We start from the raw sequence: 18,272 nt of genomic DNA on the forward strand, positions 1-18,272 counted from the left end.
TGCCAGGCAACGAAGGCACTCAGCGCTCTAGCAGGCGGCGAGGGCACACAGTGCTTTGCTAGGCGGCGAGCGGACGTGGAGCTTTGCTAGGCAGCCAAGGCTGAGGACGCTTTGCTAGGCGCTTTGCTAGGCGGCGAAGGCACGAAGCGATTTGGGAGGCGGCGAAGGCACACGGCGCTTTGCTAGGCGGCGAGGGCGAGAAGGCACGCAGCGCTTTCTGAGGTGGCGAGGCGGCCAAGGCACGCGCTGCTTTGCTCGGCGCCGAAGGCACGCAGCGCTTCCTTCGTTTGCGAGGCAGCGAAGAGATGGAGCGCTTTGCTTCTTGGCCAGGCAGCGAAGAGGCGCCGTGCTTTGCTTTCTGCCACTCAGCGAATACACGCAGCGCTCTGCTTTTTGGCGAGGCAGTGAACAGATGCAGCGTTTAGTTTGCGAGGCGGCCAAGAGACGCGGCGCTTTGCATGCTGGCGAGGCGGCGAGCAGATCGAGTGCTTTGCTTGTTGGCGAGGCAGCGAAGAGATTCAGCAGTCTCCTTGTTTGTGACACAGCGACCATGCCCAGTGCTTGCTCTTTGTGCGAGGCAGCGAAGAGATGCAGCACTTTGCTTGTGCACCAGGTGGCGCAGTGGCATGGCGGATGACTTTTTCGCCTGGAGGCGAAGCGAGGCAGCACTTTGTTAGTTGGCGAGGCAGCGAAGAGACGCAGCAGGCTGCTTGTTTGTGAGACAGCCAACATGCACAGTGGTTAGCTATTGTGCGAGGCAGCGAATGAGGGCAGAGCAAATCGCTTTGTGCGTTCGCCGCCTCGCTGCCTAGCAAAGCGTCGTCTGCCTTGGGCGCCTAGCAAAGCTGCGCGTGCCGTCGCCGTCAAGCAAAGCGCCGTGTTCCTTGGGCGCCTAGCAAAGAAGTGCCTGCGTTGGGCGCCTCGCCGCATTGCAGCCTAGCAAAGCGCTGCGTGCCTTCGGCGGCTGGCAAAGCAGTGCGTGCCTTCGCCGCCTCACACACCGCGTTGTGCCTTCGGCGCCTGGCAAAGCAGCGCGTGCCTTCGCCGCCTGGCCTCCTAAGAAAGCGCTGCGTGCCTTCTCGCCCTCGCCGCCTAGCAAAGCGCCGTGTCCCTTCGCCGCCTCGCCGCCTAGCAAAGCTGCGCGTGCCGTCGCCGCCTACAAAGCGCCGTGTTCCTTCGGCGCCTAGCAAAGCAGCGCGTGCCTTCGCCGCCTAAGAAAGCGCTGCGTGCCTTTTCGCCCTCGCCGCCCAACAAAGCGCCCTGTCCCTTCACCGCCTCCCGAACCGCTTCGTCCCTTCGCCGCCTCGCCGCTTAGCAAACGCCGTGGGAGCGCCGAAGGGACACGGCGCTTTTGTAGGCGCCGAAGGCACGTGGCGCTTTGCTAAGCACCGAGGCAGCGAAGGCACGCAGCCATTTGATCGTGCTCGACGGGCTAGGGCGCCTTGCGAGGCGGCCAAGGCACGCAGCGCTTTGCCAGGCGCCCAGGGACGCAGCGCTCGGCGAGGGCACGCAGTGCTTTGCCAGGCGCCGAAGGCACTCAGCGCTTTGCCAGGCGCCGAAGGCACGCAGCGCTCTAGCAGGCGGCGAGGGCACACAGTGCTTTGCTAGGCGGCGAGCGGACGTGCAGCTTTGCTAGGCAGCCAAGGCTGAGGACGCTTTGCTAGGCGCTTTGCTAGGCGGCGAAGGCACGAAGCGATTTGGGAGGCGGCGAAGGCACACGGCGCTTTGCTAGGCGGCGAGGGCGAGAAGGCACGCAGCGCTTTCTGAGGCGGCGAGGCGGCCAAGGCACGCGCTGCTTTGCTCGGCGCCGAAGGCACGCAGCGCTTCCTTCGTTTGCGAGGCAGCGAAGAGATGGAGCGCTTTGCTTCTTGGCCAGGCAGCGAAGAGGCGCCGTGCTTTGCTTTCTGCCACTCAGCGAATACACGCAGCGCTCTGCTTTTTGGCGAGGCAGTGAACAGATGCAGCGTTTAGTTTGCGAGGCGGCCAAGAGACGCGGCGCTTTGCATGCTGGCGAGGCGGCGAGCAGATCGAGTGCTTTGCTTGTTGGCGAGGCAGCGAAGAGATTCAGCAGTCTCCTTGTTTGTGACACAGCGACCATGCCCAGTGCTTGCTCTTTGTGCGAGGCAGCGAAGAGATGCAGCACTTTGCTTGTGCACCAGGTGGCGCAGTGGCATGGCGGATGACTTTTTCGCCTGGAGGCGAAGCGAGGCAGCACTTTGTTAGTTGGCGAGGCAGCGAAGAGACGCAGCAGGCTGCTTGTTTGTGAGACAGCCAACATGCACAGTGGTTAGCTATTGTGCGAGGCAGCGAATGAGGGCAGAGCAAATCGCTTTGTGCCTTCGCCGCCTCGCTGCCTAGCAAAGCGTCGTCTGCCTTGGGCGCCTAGCAAAGCTGCGCGTGCCGTCGCCGTCAAGCAAAGCGCCGTGTTCCTTGGGCGCCTAGCAAAGAAGTGCCTGCGTTCGGCGCCTCGCCGCATTGCAGCCTAGCAAAGCGCTGCGTGCCTTCGGCGGCTGGCAAAGCAGTGCGTGCCTTCGCCGCCTCACACACCGCGTTGTGCCTTCGGCGCCTGGCAAAGCAGCGCGTGCCTTCGCCGCCTGGCCTCCTAAGAAAGCGCTGCGTGCCTTCTCGCCCTCGCCGCCTAGCAAAGCGCCGTGTCCCTTCGCCGCCTCGCCGCCTAGCAAAGCTCCGCGTGCCGTCGCCGCCTACAAAGCGCCGTGTTCCTTCGGCGCCTAGCAAAGCAGCGCGTGCCTTCGCCGCCTAAGAAAGCGCTGCGTGCCTTTTCGCCCTCGCCGCCCAACAAAGCGCCCTGTCCCTTCACCGCCTCCCGAACCGCTTCGTCCCTTCGCCGCCTCGCCGCTTAGCAAACGCCGTGGGAGCGCCGAAGGGACACGGCGCTTTTGTAGGTGCCGAAGGCACGTGGCGCTTTGCTAAGCACCGAGGCAGCGAAGGCACGCAGCCATTTGATCGTGCTCGACGGGCTAGGGCGCCTTGCTAGGCGGCGAGGCGGCGAAGGCACGCAGTGCTTTGCCAGGCGCCGAAGGCACTCAGCGCTTTGCCAGGCGCCGAAGGCACGCAGCGCTCTAGCAGGCGGCGAGGGCACACAGTGCTTTGCTAGGCGGCGAGCGGACGTGGAGCTTTGCTAGGCAGCCAAGGCTGAGGACGCTTTGCTAGGCGCTTTGCTAGGCGGCGAAGGCACGAAGCGATTTGGGAGGCGGCGAAGGCACACGGCGCTTTGCTAGGCGGCGAGGGCGAGAAGGCACGCAGCGCTTTCTGAGGCGGCGAGGCGGCCAAGGCACGCGCTGCTTTGCTCGGCGCCGAAGGCACGCAGCGCTTCCTTCGTTTGCGAGGCAGCGAAGAGATGGAGCGCTTTGCTTCTTGGCCAGGCAGCGAAGAGGCGCCGTGCTTTGCTTTCTGCCACTCAGCGAATACACGCAGCGCTCTGCTTTTTGGCGAGGCAGTGAACAGATGCAGCGTTTAGTTTGCGAGGCGGCCAAGAGACGCGGCGCTTTGCATGCTGGCGAGGCGGCGAGCAGATCGAGTGCTTTGCTTGTTGGCGAGGCAGCGAAGAGATGCAGCGGTTTGCTTGTTGGCGAGGCAGCGAAGAGATTCAGCAGTCTCCTTGTTTGTGACACAGCGACCATGCCCAGTGCTTGCTCTTTGTGCGAGGCAGCGAAGAGATGCAGCACTTTGCTTGTGCACCAGGTGGCGCAGTGGCATGGCGGATGACTTTTTCGCCTGGAGGCGAAGCGAGGCAGCACTTTGTTAGTTGGCGAGGCAGCGAAGAGACGCAGCAGGCTGCTTGTTTGTGAGACAGCCAACATGCACAGTGGTTAGCTATTGTGCGAGGCAGCGAATGAGGGCAGAGCAAATCGCTTTGTGCCTTCGCCGCCTCGCTGCCTAGCAAAGCGTCGTCTGCCTTGGGCGCCTAGCAAAGCTGCGCGTGCCGTCGCCGTCAAGCAAAGCGCCGTGTTCCTTGGGCGCCTAGCAAAGAAGTGCCTGCGTTCGGCGCCTCGCCGCATTGCAGCCTAGCAAAGCGCTGCGTGCCTTCGGCGGCTGGCAAAGCAGTGCGTGCCTTCGCCGCCTCACACACCGCGTTGTGCCTTCGGCGCCTGGCAAAGCAGCGCGTGCCTTCGCCGCCTGGCCTCCTAAGAAAGCGCTGCGTGCCTTCTCGCCCTCGCCGCCTAGCAAAGCGCCGTGTTCCTTCGGCGCCTAGCAAAGCAGCGCGTGCCTTCGCCGCCTAAGAAAGCGCTGCGTGCCTTTTCGCCCTCGCCGCCCAACAAAGCGCCCTGTCCCTTCACCGCCTCCCGAACCGCTTCGTCCCTTCGCCGCCTCGCCGCCTAGCAAAGCGCTGCTTGCCTTCGCCGCCTCACACACCGCTGCGTCCCTTCGCCGCCTCGCCGCTTAGCAAACGCCGTGGGAGCGCCGAAGGGACACGGCGCTTTTGTAGGCGCCGAAGGCACGTGGCGCTTTGCTAAGCACCGAGGCAGCGAAGGCACGCAGCCATTTGATCGTGCTCGACGGGCTAGGGCGCCTTGCGAGGCGGCCAAGGCACGCAGCGCTTTGCCAGGCGCCCAGGGACGCAGCGCTCGGCGAGGGCACGCAGTGCTTTGCCAGGCGCCGAAGGCACTCAGCGCTTTGCCAGGCGCCGAAGGCACGCAGCGCTCTAGCAGGCGGCGAGCGGACGTGCAGCTTTGCTAGGCAGCCAAGGCTGAGGACGCTTTGCTAGGCGCTTTGCTAGGCGGCGAAGGCACGAAGCGATTTGGGAGGCGGCGAAGGCACACGGCGCTTTGCTAGGTGGCGAGGGCGAGAAGGCACGCAGCGCTTTCTGAGGCGGCGAGGCGGCCAAGGCACGCGCTGCTTTGCTAGGCGCCGAAGGCACGCAGCGCTTCCTTCGTTTGCGAGGCAGCGAAGAGATGGAGCGCTTTGCTTCTTGGCCAGGCAGCGAACAGGCGCCGTGCTTTGCTTTCTGCCACTCAGCGAATACACGCAGCGCTCTGCTTTTTGGCGAGGCAGTGAACAGATGCAGCGTTTAGTTTGCGAGGCGGCCAAGAGACGCGGCGCTTTGCATGCTGGCGAGGCGGCGAGCAGATCGAGTGCTTTGCTTGTTGGCGAGGCAGCGAAGAGATTCAGCAGTCTCCTTGTTTGTGACACAGCGACCATGCCCAGTGCTTGCTCTTTGTGCGAGGCAGCGAAGAGATGCAGCACTTTGCTTGTGCACCAGGTGGCGCAGTGGCATGGCGGATGACTTTTTCGCCTGGAGGCGAAGCGAGGCAGCACTTTGTTAGTTGGCGAGGCAGCGAAGAGACGCAGCAGGCTGCTTGTTTGTGAGACAGCCAACATGCACAGTGGTTAGCTATTGTGCGAGGCAGCGAATGAGGGCAGAGCAAATCGCTTTGTGCCTTCGCCGCCTCGCTGCCTAGCAAAGCGTCGTCTGCCTTGGGCGCCTAGCAAAGCTGCGCGTGCCGTCGCCGTCAAGCAAAGCGCCGTGTTCCTTGGGCGCCTAGCAAAGAAGTGCCTGCGTTCGGCGCCTCGCCGCATTGCAGCCTAGCAAAGCGCTGCGTGCCTTCGGCGGCTGGCAAAGCAGTGCGTGCCTTCGCCGCCTCACACACCGCGTTGTGCCTTCGGCGCCTGGCAAAGCAGCGCGTGCCTTCGCCGCCTGGCCTCCTAAGAAAGCGCTGCGTGCCTTCTCGCCCTCGCCGCCTAGCAAAGCGCCGTGTCCCTTCGCCGCCTCGCCGCCTAGCAAAGCTCCGCGTGCCGTCGCTGCCTACAAAGCGCCGTGTTCCTTCGGCGCCTAGCAAAGCAGCGCGTGCCTTCGCCGCCTAAGAAAGCGCTGCGTGCCTTTTCGCCCTCGCCGCCCAACAAAGCGCCCTGTCCCTTCACCGCCTCCCGAACCGCTGCGTCCCTTCGCCGCCTCGCCGCTTAGCAAACGCCGTGGGAGCGCCGAAGGGACACGGCGCTTTTGTAGGCGCCGAAGGCACGTGGCGCTTTGCTAAGCACCGAGGCAGCGAAGGCACGCAGCCATTTGATCGTGCTCGACGGGCTAGGGCGCCTTGCGAGGCGGCCAAGGCACGCAGCGCTTTGCCAGGCGCCCAGGGACGCAGCGCTCGGCGAGGGCACGCAGTGCTTTGCCAGGCGCCGAAGGCACTCAGCGCTTTGCCAGGCGCCGAAGGCACGCAGCGCTCTAGCAGGCGGCGAGGGCACACAGTGCTTTGCTAGGCGGCGAGCGGACGTGCAGCTTTGCTAGGCAGCCAAGGCTGAGGACGCTTTGCTAGGCGCTTTGCTAGGCGGCGAAGGCACGAAGCGATTTGGGAGGCGGCGAAGGCACACGGCGCTTTGCTAGGTGGCGAGGGCGAGAAGGCACGCAGCGCTTTCTGAGGCGGCGAGGCGGCCAAGGCACGCGCTGCTTTGCTAGGCGCCGAAGGCACGCAGCGCTTCCTTCGTTTGCGAGGCAGCGAAGAGATGGAGCGCTTTGCTTCTTGGCCAGGCAGCGAACAGGCGCCGTGCTTTGCTTTCTGCCACTCAGCGAATACACGCAGCGCTCTGCTTTTTGGCGAGGCAGTGAACAGATGCAGCGTTTAGTTTGCGAGGCGGCCAAGAGACGCGGCGCTTTGCATGCTGGCGAGGCGGCGAGCAGATCGAGTGCTTTGCTTGTTGGCGAGGCAGCGAAGAGATGCAGCGGTTTGCTTGTTGGCGAGGCAGCGAAGAGATTCAGCAGTCTCCTTGTTTGTGACACAGCGACCATGCACAGTGCTTGCTCTTTGTGCGAGGCAGCGAAGAGATGCAGCACTTTGCTTGTGCACCAGGTGGCGCAGTGGCATGGCGGATGACTTTTTCGCCTGGAGGCGAAGCGAGGCAGCACTTTGTTAGTTGGCGAGGCAGCGAAGAGACGCAGCAGGCTGCTTGTTTGTGAGACAGCCAACATGCACAGTGGTTAGCTATTGTGCGAGGCAGCGAATGAGGGCAGAGCAAATCGCTTTGTGCCTTCGCCGCCTCGCTGCCTAGCAAAGCGTCGTCTGCCTTGGGCGCCTAGCAAAGCTGCGCGTGCCGTCGCCGTCAAGCAAAGCGCCGTGTTCCTTGGGCGCCTAGCAAAGAAGTGCCTGCGTTCGGCGCCTCGCCGCATTGCAGCCTAGCAAAGCGCTGCGTGCCTTCGGCGGCTGGCAAAGCAGTGCGTGCCTTCGCCGCCTCACACACCGCGTTGTGCCTTCGGCGCCTGGCAAAGCAGCGCGTGCCTTCGCCGCCTGGCCTCCTAAGAAAGCGCTGCGTGCCTTCACGCCCTCGCCGCCTAGCAAAGCGCCGTGTCCCTTCGCCGCCTCGCCGCCTAGCAAAGCTCCGCGTGCCGTCGCCGCCTACAAAGCGCCGTGTTCCTTTGGCGCCTAGCAAAGCAGCGCGTGCCTTCGCCGCCTAAGAAAGCGCTGCGTGCCTTTTCGCCCTCGCCGCCCAACAAAGCGCCCTGTCCCTTCACCGCCTCCCAAACCGCTTCGTCCCTTCGCCGCCTCGCCGCTTAGCAAACGCCGTGGGAGCGCCGAAGGGACACGGCGCTTTTGTAGGCGCCGAAGGCACGTGGCGCTTTGCTAAGCACCGAGGCAGCGAAGGCACGCAGCCATTTGATCGTGCTCGACGGGCTAGGGCGCCTTGCGAGGCGGCCAAGGCACGCAGCGCTTTGCCAGGCGCCCAGGGACGCAGCGCTCGGCGAGGGCACGCAGTGCTTTGCCAGGCGCCGAAGGCACTCAGCGCTTTGCCAGGCGCCGAAGGCACGCAGCGCTCTAGCAGGCGGCGAGGGCACACAGTGCTTTGCTAGGCGGCGAGCGGACGTGCAGCTTTGCTAGGCAGCCAAGGCTGAGGACGCTTTGCTAGGCGCTTTGCTAGGCGGCGAAGGCACGAAGCGATTTGGGAGGTGGCGAAGGCACACGGCGCTTTGCTAGGCGGCGAGGGCGAGAAGGCACGCAGCGCTTTCTGAGGCGGCGAGGCGGCCAAGGCACGCGCTGCTTTGCTCGGCGCCGAAGGCACGCAGCGCTTCCTTCGTTTGCGAGGCAGCGAAGAGATGGAGCGCTTTGCTTCTTGGCCAGGCAGCGAACAGGCGCCGTGCTTTGCTTTCTGCCACTCAGCGAATACACGCAGCGCTCTGCTTTTTGGCGAGGCAGTGAACAGATGCAGCGTTTAGTTTGCGAGGCGGCCAAGAGACGCGGCGCTTTGCATGCTGGCGAGGCGGCGAGCAGATCGAGTGCTTTGCTTGTTGGCGAGGCAGCGAAGAGATTCAGCAGTCTCCTTGTTTGTGACACAGCGACCATGCCCAGTGCTTGCTCTTTGTGCGAGGCAGCGAAGAGATGCAGCACTTTGCTTGTGCACCAGGTGGCGCAGTGGCATGGCGGATGACTTTTTCGCCTGGAGGCGAAGCGAGGCAGCACTTTGTTAGTTGGCGAGGCAGCGAAGAGACGCAGCAGGCTGCTTGTTTGTGAGACAGCCAACATGCACAGTGGTTAGCTATTGTGCGAGGCAGCGAATGAGGGCAGAGCAAATCGCTTTGTGCCTTCGCCGCCTCGCTGCCTAGCAAAGCGTCGTCTGCCTTGGGCGCCTAGCAAAGCTGCGCGTGCCGTCGCCGTCAAGCAAAGCGCCGTGTTCCTTGGGCGCCTAGCAAAGAAGTGCCTGCGTTCGGCGCCTCGCCGCATTGCAGCCTAGCAAAGCGCTGCGTGCCTTCGGCGGCTGGCAAAGCAGTGCGTGCCTTCGCCGCCTCACACACCGCGTTGTGCCTTCGGCGCCTGGCAAAGCAGCGCGTGCCTTCGCCGCCTGGCCTCCTAAGAAAGCGCTGCGTGCCTTCTCGCCCTCGCCGCCTAGCAAAGCGCCGTGTCCCTTCGCCGCCTCGCCGCCTAGCAAAGCTCCGCGTGCCGTCGCTGCCTACAAAGCGCCGTGTTCCTTCGGCGCCTAGCAAAGCAGCGCGTGCCTTCGCCGCCTAAGAAAGCGCTGCGTGCCTTTTCGCCCTCGCCGCCCAACAAAGCGCCCTGTCCCTTCACCGCCTCCCGAACCGCTGCGTCCCTTCGCCGCCTCGCCGCTTAGCAAACGCCGTGGGAGCGCCGAAGGGACACGGCGCTTTTGTAGGCGCCGAAGGCACGTGGCGCTTTGCTAAGCACCGAGGCAGCGAAGGCACGCAGCCATTTGATCGTGCTCGACGGGCTAGGGCGCCTTGCGAGGCGGCCAAGGCACGCAGCGCTTTGCCAGGCGCCCAGGGACGCAGCGCTCGGCGAGGGCACGCAGTGCTTTGCCAGGCGCCGAAGGCACTCAGCGCTTTGCCAGGCGCCGAAGGCACGCAGCGCTCTAGCAGGCGGCGAGGGCACACAGTGCTTTGCTAGGCGGCGAGCGGACGTGCAGCTTTGCTAGGCAGCCAAGGCTGAGGACGCTTTGCTAGGCGCTTTGCTAGGCGGCGAAGGCACGAAGCGATTTGGGAGGCGGCGAAGGCACACGGCGCTTTGCTAGGTGGCGAGGGCGAGAAGGCACGCAGCGCTTTCTGAGGCGGCGAGGCGGCCAAGGCACGCGCTGCTTTGCTAGGCGCCGAAGGCACGCAGCGCTTCCTTCGTTTGCGAGGCAGCGAAGAGATGGAGCGCTTTGCTTCTTGGCCAGGCAGCGAACAGGCGCCGTGCTTTGCTTTCTGCCACTCAGCGAATACACGCAGCGCTCTGCTTTTTGGCGAGGCAGTGAACAGATGCAGCGTTTAGTTTGCGAGGCGGCCAAGAGACGCGGCGCTTTGCATGCTGGCGAGGCGGCGAGCAGATCGAGTGCTTTGCTTGTTGGCGAGGCAGCGAAGAGATGCAGCGGTTTGCTTGTTGGCGAGGCAGCGAAGAGATTCAGCAGTCTCCTTGTTTGTGACACAGCGACCATGCACAGTGCTTGCTCTTTGTGCGAGGCAGCGAAGAGATGCAGCACTTTGCTTGTGCACCAGGTGGCGCAGTGGCATGGCGGATGACTTTTTCGCCTGGAGGCGAAGCGAGGCAGCACTTTGTTAGTTGGCGAGGCAGCGAAGAGACGCAGCAGGCTGCTTGTTTGTGAGACAGCCAACATGCACAGTGGTTAGCTATTGTGCGAGGCAGCGAATGAGGGCAGAGCAAATCGCTTTGTGCCTTCGCCGCCTCGCTGCCTAGCAAAGCGTCGTCTGCCTTGGGCGCCTAGCAAAGCTGCGCGTGCCGTCGCCGTCAAGCAAAGCGCCGTGTTCCTTGGGCGCCTAGCAAAGAAGTGCCTGCGTTCGGCGCCTCGCCGCATTGCAGCCTAGCAAAGCGCTGCGTGCCTTCGGCGGCTGGCAAAGCAGTGCGTGCCTTCGCCGCCTCACACACCGCGTTGTGCCTTCGGCGCCTGGCAAAGCAGCGCGTGCCTTCGCCGCCTGGCCTCCTAAGAAAGCGCTGCGTGCCTTCACGCCCTCGCCGCCTAGCAAAGCGCCGTGTCCCTTCGCCGCCTCGCCGCCTAGCAAAGCTGCGCGTGCCGTCGCCGCCTACAAAGCGCCGTGTTCCTTTGGCGCCTAGCAAAGCAGCGCGTGCCTTCGCCGCCTAAGAAAGCGCTGCGTGCCTTTTCGCCCTCGCCGCCCAACAAAGCGCCCTGTCCCTTCACCGCCTCCCAAACCGCTTCGTCCCTTCGCCGCCTCGCCGCTTAGCAAACGCCGTGGGAGCGCCGAAGGGACACGGCGCTTTTGTAGGCGCCGAAGGCACGTGGCGCTTTGCTAAGCACCGAGGCAGCGAAGGCACGCAGCCATTTGATCGTGCTCGACGGGCTAGGGCGCCTTGCGAGGCGGCCAAGGCACGCAGCGCTTTGCCAGGCGCCCAGGGACGCAGCGCTCGGCGAGGGCACGCAGTGCTTTGCCAGGCGCCGAAGGCACTCAGCGCTTTGCCAGGCGCCGAAGGCACGCAGCGCTCTAGCAGGCGGCGAGGGCACACAGTGCTTTGCTAGGCGGCGAGCGGACGTGCAGCTTTGCTAGGCAGCCAAGGCTGAGGACGCTTTGCTAGGCGCTTTGCTAGGCGGCGAAGGCACGAAGCGATTTGGGAGGTGGCGAAGGCACACGGCGCTTTGCTAGGCGGCGAGGGCGAGAAGGCACGCAGCGCTTTCTGAGGCGGCGAGGCGGCCAAGGCACGCGCTGCTTTGCTCGGCGCCGAAGGCACGCAGCGCTTCCTTCGTTTGCGAGGCAGCGAAGAGATGGAGCGCTTTGCTTCTTGGCCAGGCAGCGAACAGGCGCCGTGCTTTGCTTTCTGCCACTCAGCGAATACACGCAGCGCTCTGCTTTTTGGCGAGGCAGTGAACAGATGCAGCGTTTAGTTTGCGAGGCGGCCAAGAGACGCGGCGCTTTGCATGCTGGCGAGGCGGCGAGCAGATCGAGTGCTTTGCTTGTTGGCGAGGCAGCGAAGAGATTCAGCAGTCTCCTTGTTTGTGACACAGCGACCATGCCCAGTGCTTGCTCTTTGTGCGAGGCAGCGAAGAGATGCAGCACTTTGCTTGTGCACCAGGTGGCGCAGTGGCATGGCGGATGACTTTTTCGCCTGGAGGCGAAGCGAGGCAGCACTTTGTTAGTTGGCGAGGCAGCGAAGAGACGCAGCAGGCTGCTTGTTTGTGAGACAGCCAACATGCACAGTGGTTAGCTATTGTGCGAGGCAGCGAATGAGGGCAGAGCAAATCGCTTTGTGCCTTCGCCGCCTCGCTGCCTAGCAAAGCGTCGTCTGCCTTGGGCGCCTAGCAAAGCTGCGCGTGCCGTCGCCGTCAAGCAAAGCGCCGTGTTCCTTGGGCGCCTAGCAAAGAAGTGCCTGCGTTCGGCGCCTCGCCGCATTGCAGCCTAGCAAAGCGCTGCGTGCCTTCGGCGGCTGGCAAAGCAGTGCGTGCCTTCGCCGCCTCACACACCGCGTTGTGCCTTCGGCGCCTGGCAAAGCAGCGCGTGCCTTCGCCGCCTGGCCTCCTAAGAAAGCGCTGCGTGCCTTCTCGCCCTCGCCGCCTAGCAAAGCGCCGTGTCCCTTCGCCGCCTCGCCGCCTAGCAAAGCTCCGCGTGCCGTCGCCGCCTACAAAGCGCCGTGTTCCTTCGGCGCCTAGCAAAGCAGCGCGTGCCTTCGCCGCCTAAGAAAGCGCTGCGTGCCTTTTCGCCCTCGCCGCCCAACAAAGCGCCCTGTCCCTTCACCGCCTCCCAAACCGCTTCGTCCCTTCGCCGCCTCGCCGCTTAGCAAACGCCGTGGGAGCGCCGAAGGGACACGGCGCTTTTGTAGGCGCCGAAGGCACGTGGCGCTTTGCTAAGCACCGAGGCAGCGAAGGCACGCAGCCATTTGATCGTGCTCGACGGGCTAGGGCGCCTTGCTAGGCGGCGAGGCGGCGAAGGCACGCAGCGCTTTGCCAGGCGCCCAGGGACGCAGCGCTCGGCGAGGGCACGCAGTGCTTTGCCAGGCGCCGAAGGCACTCAGCGCTTTGCCAGGCGCCGAAGGCACGCAGCGCTCTAGCAGGCGGCGAGGGCACACAGTGCTTTGCTAGGCGGCGAGCGGACGTGGAGCTTTGCTAGGCAGCCAAGGCTGAGGACGCTTTGCTAGGCGCTTTGCTAGGCGGCGAAGGCACGAAGCGATTTGGGAGGCGGCGAAGGCACACGGCGCTTTGCTAGGCGGCGAGGGCGAGAAGGCACGCAGCGCTTTCTGAGGCGGCGAGGCGGCCAAGGCACGCGCTGCTTTGCTAGGCGCCGAAGGCACGCAGCGCTTCCTTCGTTTGCGAGGCAGCGAAGAGATGGAGCGCTTTGCTTCTTGGCCAGGCAGCGAAGAGGCGCCGTGCTTTGCTTTCTGCCACTCAGCGAATACACGCAGCGCTCTGCTTTTTGGCGAGGCAGTGAACAGATGCAGCGTTTAGTTTGCGAGGCGGCCAAGAGACGCGGCGCTTTGCATGCTGGCGAGGCGGCGAGCAGATCGAGTGCTTTGCTTGTTGGCGAGGCAGCGAAGAGATTCAGCAGTCTCCTTGTTTGTGACACAGCGACCATGCCCAGTGCTTGCTCTTTGTGCGAGGCAGCGAAGAGATGCAGCACTTTGCTTGTGCACCAGGTGGCGCAGTGGCATGGCGGATGACTTTTTCGCCTGGAGGCGAAGCGAGGCAGCACTTTGTTAGTTGGCGAGGCAGCGAAGAGACGCAGCAGGCTGCTTGTTTGTGAGACAGCCAACATGCACAGTGGTTAGCTATTGTGCGAGGCAGCGAATGAGGGCAGAGCAAATCGCTTTGTGCCTTCGCCGCCTCGCTGCCTAGCAAAGCGTCGTCTGCCTTGGGCGCCTAGCAAAGCTGCGCGTGCCGTCGCCGTCAAGCAAAGCGCCGTGTTCCTTGGGCGCCTAGCAAAGAAGTGCCTGCGTTGGGCGCCTCGCCGCATTGCAGCCTAGCAAAGCGCTGCGTGCCTTCGGCGGCTGGCAAAGCAGTGCGTGCCTTCGCCGCCTCACACACCGCGTTGTGCCTTCGGCGCCTGGCAAAGCAGCGCGTGCCTTCGCCGCCTGGCCTCCTAAGAAAGCGCTGCGTGCCTTCTCGCCCTCGCCGCCTAGCAAAGCGCCGTGTCCCTTCGCCGCCTCGCCGCCTAGCAAAGCTGCGCGTGCCGTCGCCGCCTACAAAGCGCCGTGTTCCTTTGGCGCCTAGCAAAGCAGCGCGTGCCTTCGCCGCCTAAGAAAGCGCTGCGTGCCTTTTCGCCCTCGCCGCCCAACAAAGCGCCCTGTCCCTTCACCGCCTCCCAAACCGCTTCGTCCCTTCGCCGCCTCGCCGCTTAGCAAACGCCGTGGGAGCGCCGAAGGGACACGGCGCTTTTGTAGGCGCCGAAGGCACGTGGCGCTTTGCTAAGCACCGAGGCAGCGAAGGCACGCAGCCATTTGATCGTGCTCGACGGGCTAGGGCGCCTTGCGAGGCGGCCAAGGCACGCAGCGCTTTGCCAGGCGCCCAGGGACGCAGCGCTCGGCGAGGGCACGCAGTGCTTTGCCAGGCGCCGAAGGCACTCAGCGCTTTGCCAGGCGCCGAAGGCACGCAGCGCTCTAGCAGGCGGCGAGGGCACACAGTGCTTTGCTAGGCGGCGAGCGGACGTGCAGCTTTGCTAGGCAGCGAAGGCTGAGGACGCTTTGCTAGGCGCTTTGCTAGGCGGCGAAGGCACGAAGCGATTTGGGAGGTGGCGAAGGCACACGGCGCTTTGCTAGGCGGCGAGGGCGAGAAGGCACGCAGCGCTTTCTGAGGCGGCGAGGCGGCCAAGGCACGCGCTGCTTTGCTCGGCGCCGAAGGCACGCAGCGCTTCCTTCGTTTGCGAGGCAGCGAAGAGATGGAGCGCTTTGCTTCTTGGCCAGGCAGCGAACAGGCGCCGTGCTTTGCTTTCTGCCACTCAGCGAATACACGCAGCGCTCTGCTTTTTGGCGAGGCAGTGAACAGATGCAGCGTTTAGTTTGCGAGGCGGCCAAGAGACGCGGCGCTTTGCATGCTGGCGAGGCGGCGAGCAGATCGAGTGCTTTGCTTGTTGGCGAGGCAGCGAAGAGATTCAGCAGTCTCCTTGTTTGTGACACAGCGACCATGCCCAGTGCTTGCTCTTTGTGCGAGGCAGCGAAGAGATGCAGCACTTTGCTTGTGCACCAGGTGGCGCAGTGGCATGGCGGATGACTTTTTCGCCTGGAGGCGAAGCGAGGCAGCACTTTGTTAGTTGGCGAGGCAGCGAAGAGACGCAGCAGGCTGCTTGTTTGTGAGACAGCCAACATGCACAGTGGTTAGCTATTGTGCGAGGCAGCGAATGAGGGCAGAGCAAATCGCTTTGTGCCTTCGCCGCCTCGCTGCCTAGCAAAGCGTCGTCTGCCTTGGGCGCCTAGCAAAGCTGCGCGTGCCGTCGCCGTCAAGCAAAGCGCCGTGTTCCTTGGGCGCCTAGCAAAGAAGTGCCTGCGTTCGGCGCCTCGCCGCATTGCAGCCTAGCAAAGCGCTGCGTGCCTTCGGCGGCTGGCAAAGCAGTGCGTGCCTTCGCCGCCTCACACACCGCGTTGTGCCTTCGGCGCCTGGCAAAGCAGCGCGTGCCTTCGCCGCCTGGCCTCCTAAGAAAGCGCTGCGTGCCTTCTCGCCCTCGCCGCCTAGCAAAGCGCCGTGTCCCTTCGCCGCCTCGCCGCCTAGCAAAGCTCCGCGTGCCGTCGCCGCCTACAAAGCGCCGTGTTCCTTCGGCGCCTAGCAAAGCAGCGCGTGCCTTCGCCGCCTAAGAAAGCGCTGCGTGCCTTTTCGCCCTCGCCGCCCAACAAAGCGCCCTGTCCCTTCACCGCCTCCCAAACCGCTTCGTCCCTTCGCCGCCTCGCCGCTTAGCAAACGCCGTGGGAGCGCCGAAGGGACACGGCGCTTTTGTAGGCGCCGAAGGCACGTGGCGCTTTGCTAAGCACCGAGGCAGCGAAGGCACGCAGCCATTTGATCGTGCTCGACGGGCTAGGGCGCCTTGCTAGGCGGCGAGGCGGCGAAGGCACGCAGCGCTTTGCCAGGCGCCCAGGGACGCAGCGCTCGGCGAGGGCACGCAGTGCTTTGCCAGGCGCCGAAGGCACTCAGCGCTTTGCCAGGCGCCGAAGGCACGCAGCGCTCTAGCAGGCGGCGAGGGCACACAGTGCTTTGCTAGGCGGCGAGCGGACGTGGAGCTTTGCTAGGCAGCCAAGGCTGAGGACGCTTTGCTAGGCGCTTTGCTAGGCGGCGAAGGCACGAAGCGATTTGGGAGGCGGCGAAGGCACACGGCGCTTTGCTAGGCGGCGAGGGCGAGAAGGCACGCAGCGCTTTCTGAGGCGGCGAGGCGGCCAAGGCACGCGCTGCTTTGCTAGGCGCCGAAGGCACGCAGCGCTTCCTTCGTTTGCGAGGCAGCGAAGAGATGGAGCGCTTTGCTTCTTGGCCAGGCAGCGAAGAGGCGCCGTGCTTTGCTTTCTGCCACTCAGCGAATACACGCAGCGCTCTGCTTTTTGGCGAGGCAGTGAACAGATGCAGCGTTTAGTTTGCGAGGCGGCCAAGAGACGCGGCGCTTTGCATGCTGGCGAGGCGGCGAGCAGATCGAGTGCTTTGCTTGTTGGCGAGGCAGCGAAGAGATTCAGCAGTCTCCTTGTTTGTGACACAGCGACCATGCCCAGTGCTTGCTCTTTGTGCGAGGCAGCGAAGAGATGCAGCACTTTGCTTGTGCACCAGGTGGCGCAGTGGCATGGCGGATGACTTTTTCGCCTGGAGGCGAAGCGAGGCAGCACTTTGTTAGTTGGCGAGGCAGCGAAGAGACGCAGCAGGCTGCTTGTTTGTGAGACAGCCAACATGCACAGTGGTTAGCTATTGTGCGAGGCAGCGAATGAGGGCAGAGCAAATCGCTTTGTGCCTTCGCCGCCTCGCTGCCTAGCAAAGCGTCGTCTGCCTTGGGCGCCTAGCAAAGCTGCGCGTGCCGTCGCCGTCAAGCAAAGCGCCGTGTTCCTTGGGCGCCTAGCAAAGAAGTGCCTGCGTTGGGCGCCTCGCCGCATTGCAGCCTAGCAAAGCGCTGCGTGCCTTCGGCGGCTGGCAAAGCAGTGCGTGCCTTCGCCGCCTCACACACCGCGTTGTGCCTTCGGCGCCTGGCAAAGCAGCGCGTGCCTTCGCCGCCTGGCCTCCTAAGAAAGCGCTGCGTGCCTTCTCGCCCTCGCCGCCTAGCAAAGCGCCGTGTCCCTTCGCCGCCTCGCCGCCTAGCAAAGCTGCGCGTGCCGTCGCCGCCTACAAAGCGCCGTGTTCCTTCGGCGCCTAGCAAAGCAGCGCGTGCCTTCGCCGCCTAAGAAAGCGCTGCGTGCCTTTTCGCCCTCGCCGCCCAACAAAGCGCCCTGTCCCTTCACCGCCTCCCGAACCGCTTCGTCCCTTCGCCGCCTCGCCGCTTAGCAAACGCCGTGGGAGCGCCGAAGGGACACGGCGCTTTTGTAGGCGCCGAAGGCACGTGGCGCTTTGCTAAGCACCGAGGCAGCGAAGGCACGCAGCCATTTGATCGTGCTCGACGGGCTAGGGCGCCTTGCGAGGCGGCCAAGGCACGCAGCGCTTTGCCAGGCGCCCAGGGACGCAGCGCTCGGCGAGGGCACGCAGTGCTTTGCCAGGCGCCGAAGGCACTCAGCGCTTTGCCAGGCGCCGAAGGCACGCAGCGCTCTAGCAGGCGGCGAGGGCACACAGTGCTTTGCTAGGCGGCGAGCGGACGTGCAGCTTTGCTAGGCAGCCAAGGCTGAGGACGCTTTGCTAGGCGCTTTGCTAGGCGGCGAAGGCACGAAGCGATTTGGGAGGCGGCGAAGGCACACGGCGCTTTGCTAGGCGGCGAGGGCGAGAAGGCACGCAGCGCTTTCTGAGGCGGCGAGGCGGCCAAGGCACGCGCTGCTTTGCTAGGCGCCGAAGGCACGCAGCGCTTCCTTCGTTTGCGAGGCAGCGAAGAGATGGAGCGCTTTGCTTCTTGGCCAGGCAGCGAACAGGCGCCGTGCTTTGCTTTCTGCCACTCAGCGAATACACGCAGCGCTCTGCTTTTTGGCGAGGCAGTGAACAGATGCAGCGTTTAGTTTGCGAGGCGGCCAAGAGACGCGGCGCTTTGCATGCTGGCGAGGCGGCGAGCAGATCGAGTGCTTTGCTTGTTGGCGAGGCAGCGAAGAGATTCAGCAGTCTCCTTGTTTGTGACACAGCGACCATGCCCAGTGCTTGCTCTTTGTGCGAGGCAGCGAAGAGATGCAGCACTTTGCTTGTGCACCAGGTGGCGCAGTGGCATGGCGGATGACTTTTTCGCCTGGAGGCGAAGCGAGGCAGCACTTTGTTAGTTGGCGAGGCAGCGAAGAGACGCAGCAGGCTGCTTGTTTGTGAGACAGCCAACATGCACAGTGGTTAGCTATTGTGCGAGGCAGCGAATGAGGGCAGAGCAAATCGCTTTGTGCCTTCGCCGCCTCGCTGCCTAGCAAAGCGTCGTCTGCCTTGGGCGCCTAGCAAAGCTGCGCGTGCCGTCGCCGTCAAGCAAAGCGCCGTGTTCCTTGGGCGCCTAGCAAAGAAGTGCCTGCGTTCGGCGCCTCGCCGCATTGCAGCCTAGCAAAGCGCTGCGTGCCTTCGGCGGCTGGCAAAGCAGTGCGTGCCTTCGCCGCCTCACACACCGCGTTGTGCCTTCGGCGCCTGGCAAAGCAGCGCGTGCCTTCGCCGCCTGGCCTCCTAAGAAAGCGCTGCGTGCCTTCTCGCCCTCGCCGCCTAGCAAAGCGCCGTGTCCCTTCGCCGCCTCGCCGCCTAGCAAAGCTCCGCGTGCCGTCGCTGCCTACAAAGCGCCGTGTTCCTTCGGCGCCTAGCAAAGCAGCGCGTGCCTTCGC

The sequence above is a fragment of the Apteryx mantelli genome, chromosome 10 (assembly GCF_036417845.1).
Source record: "Apteryx mantelli isolate bAptMan1 chromosome 10, bAptMan1.hap1, whole genome shotgun sequence".
Classification (NCBI taxonomy): Eukaryota; Metazoa; Chordata; class Aves; order Apterygiformes; family Apterygidae; genus Apteryx; species Apteryx mantelli.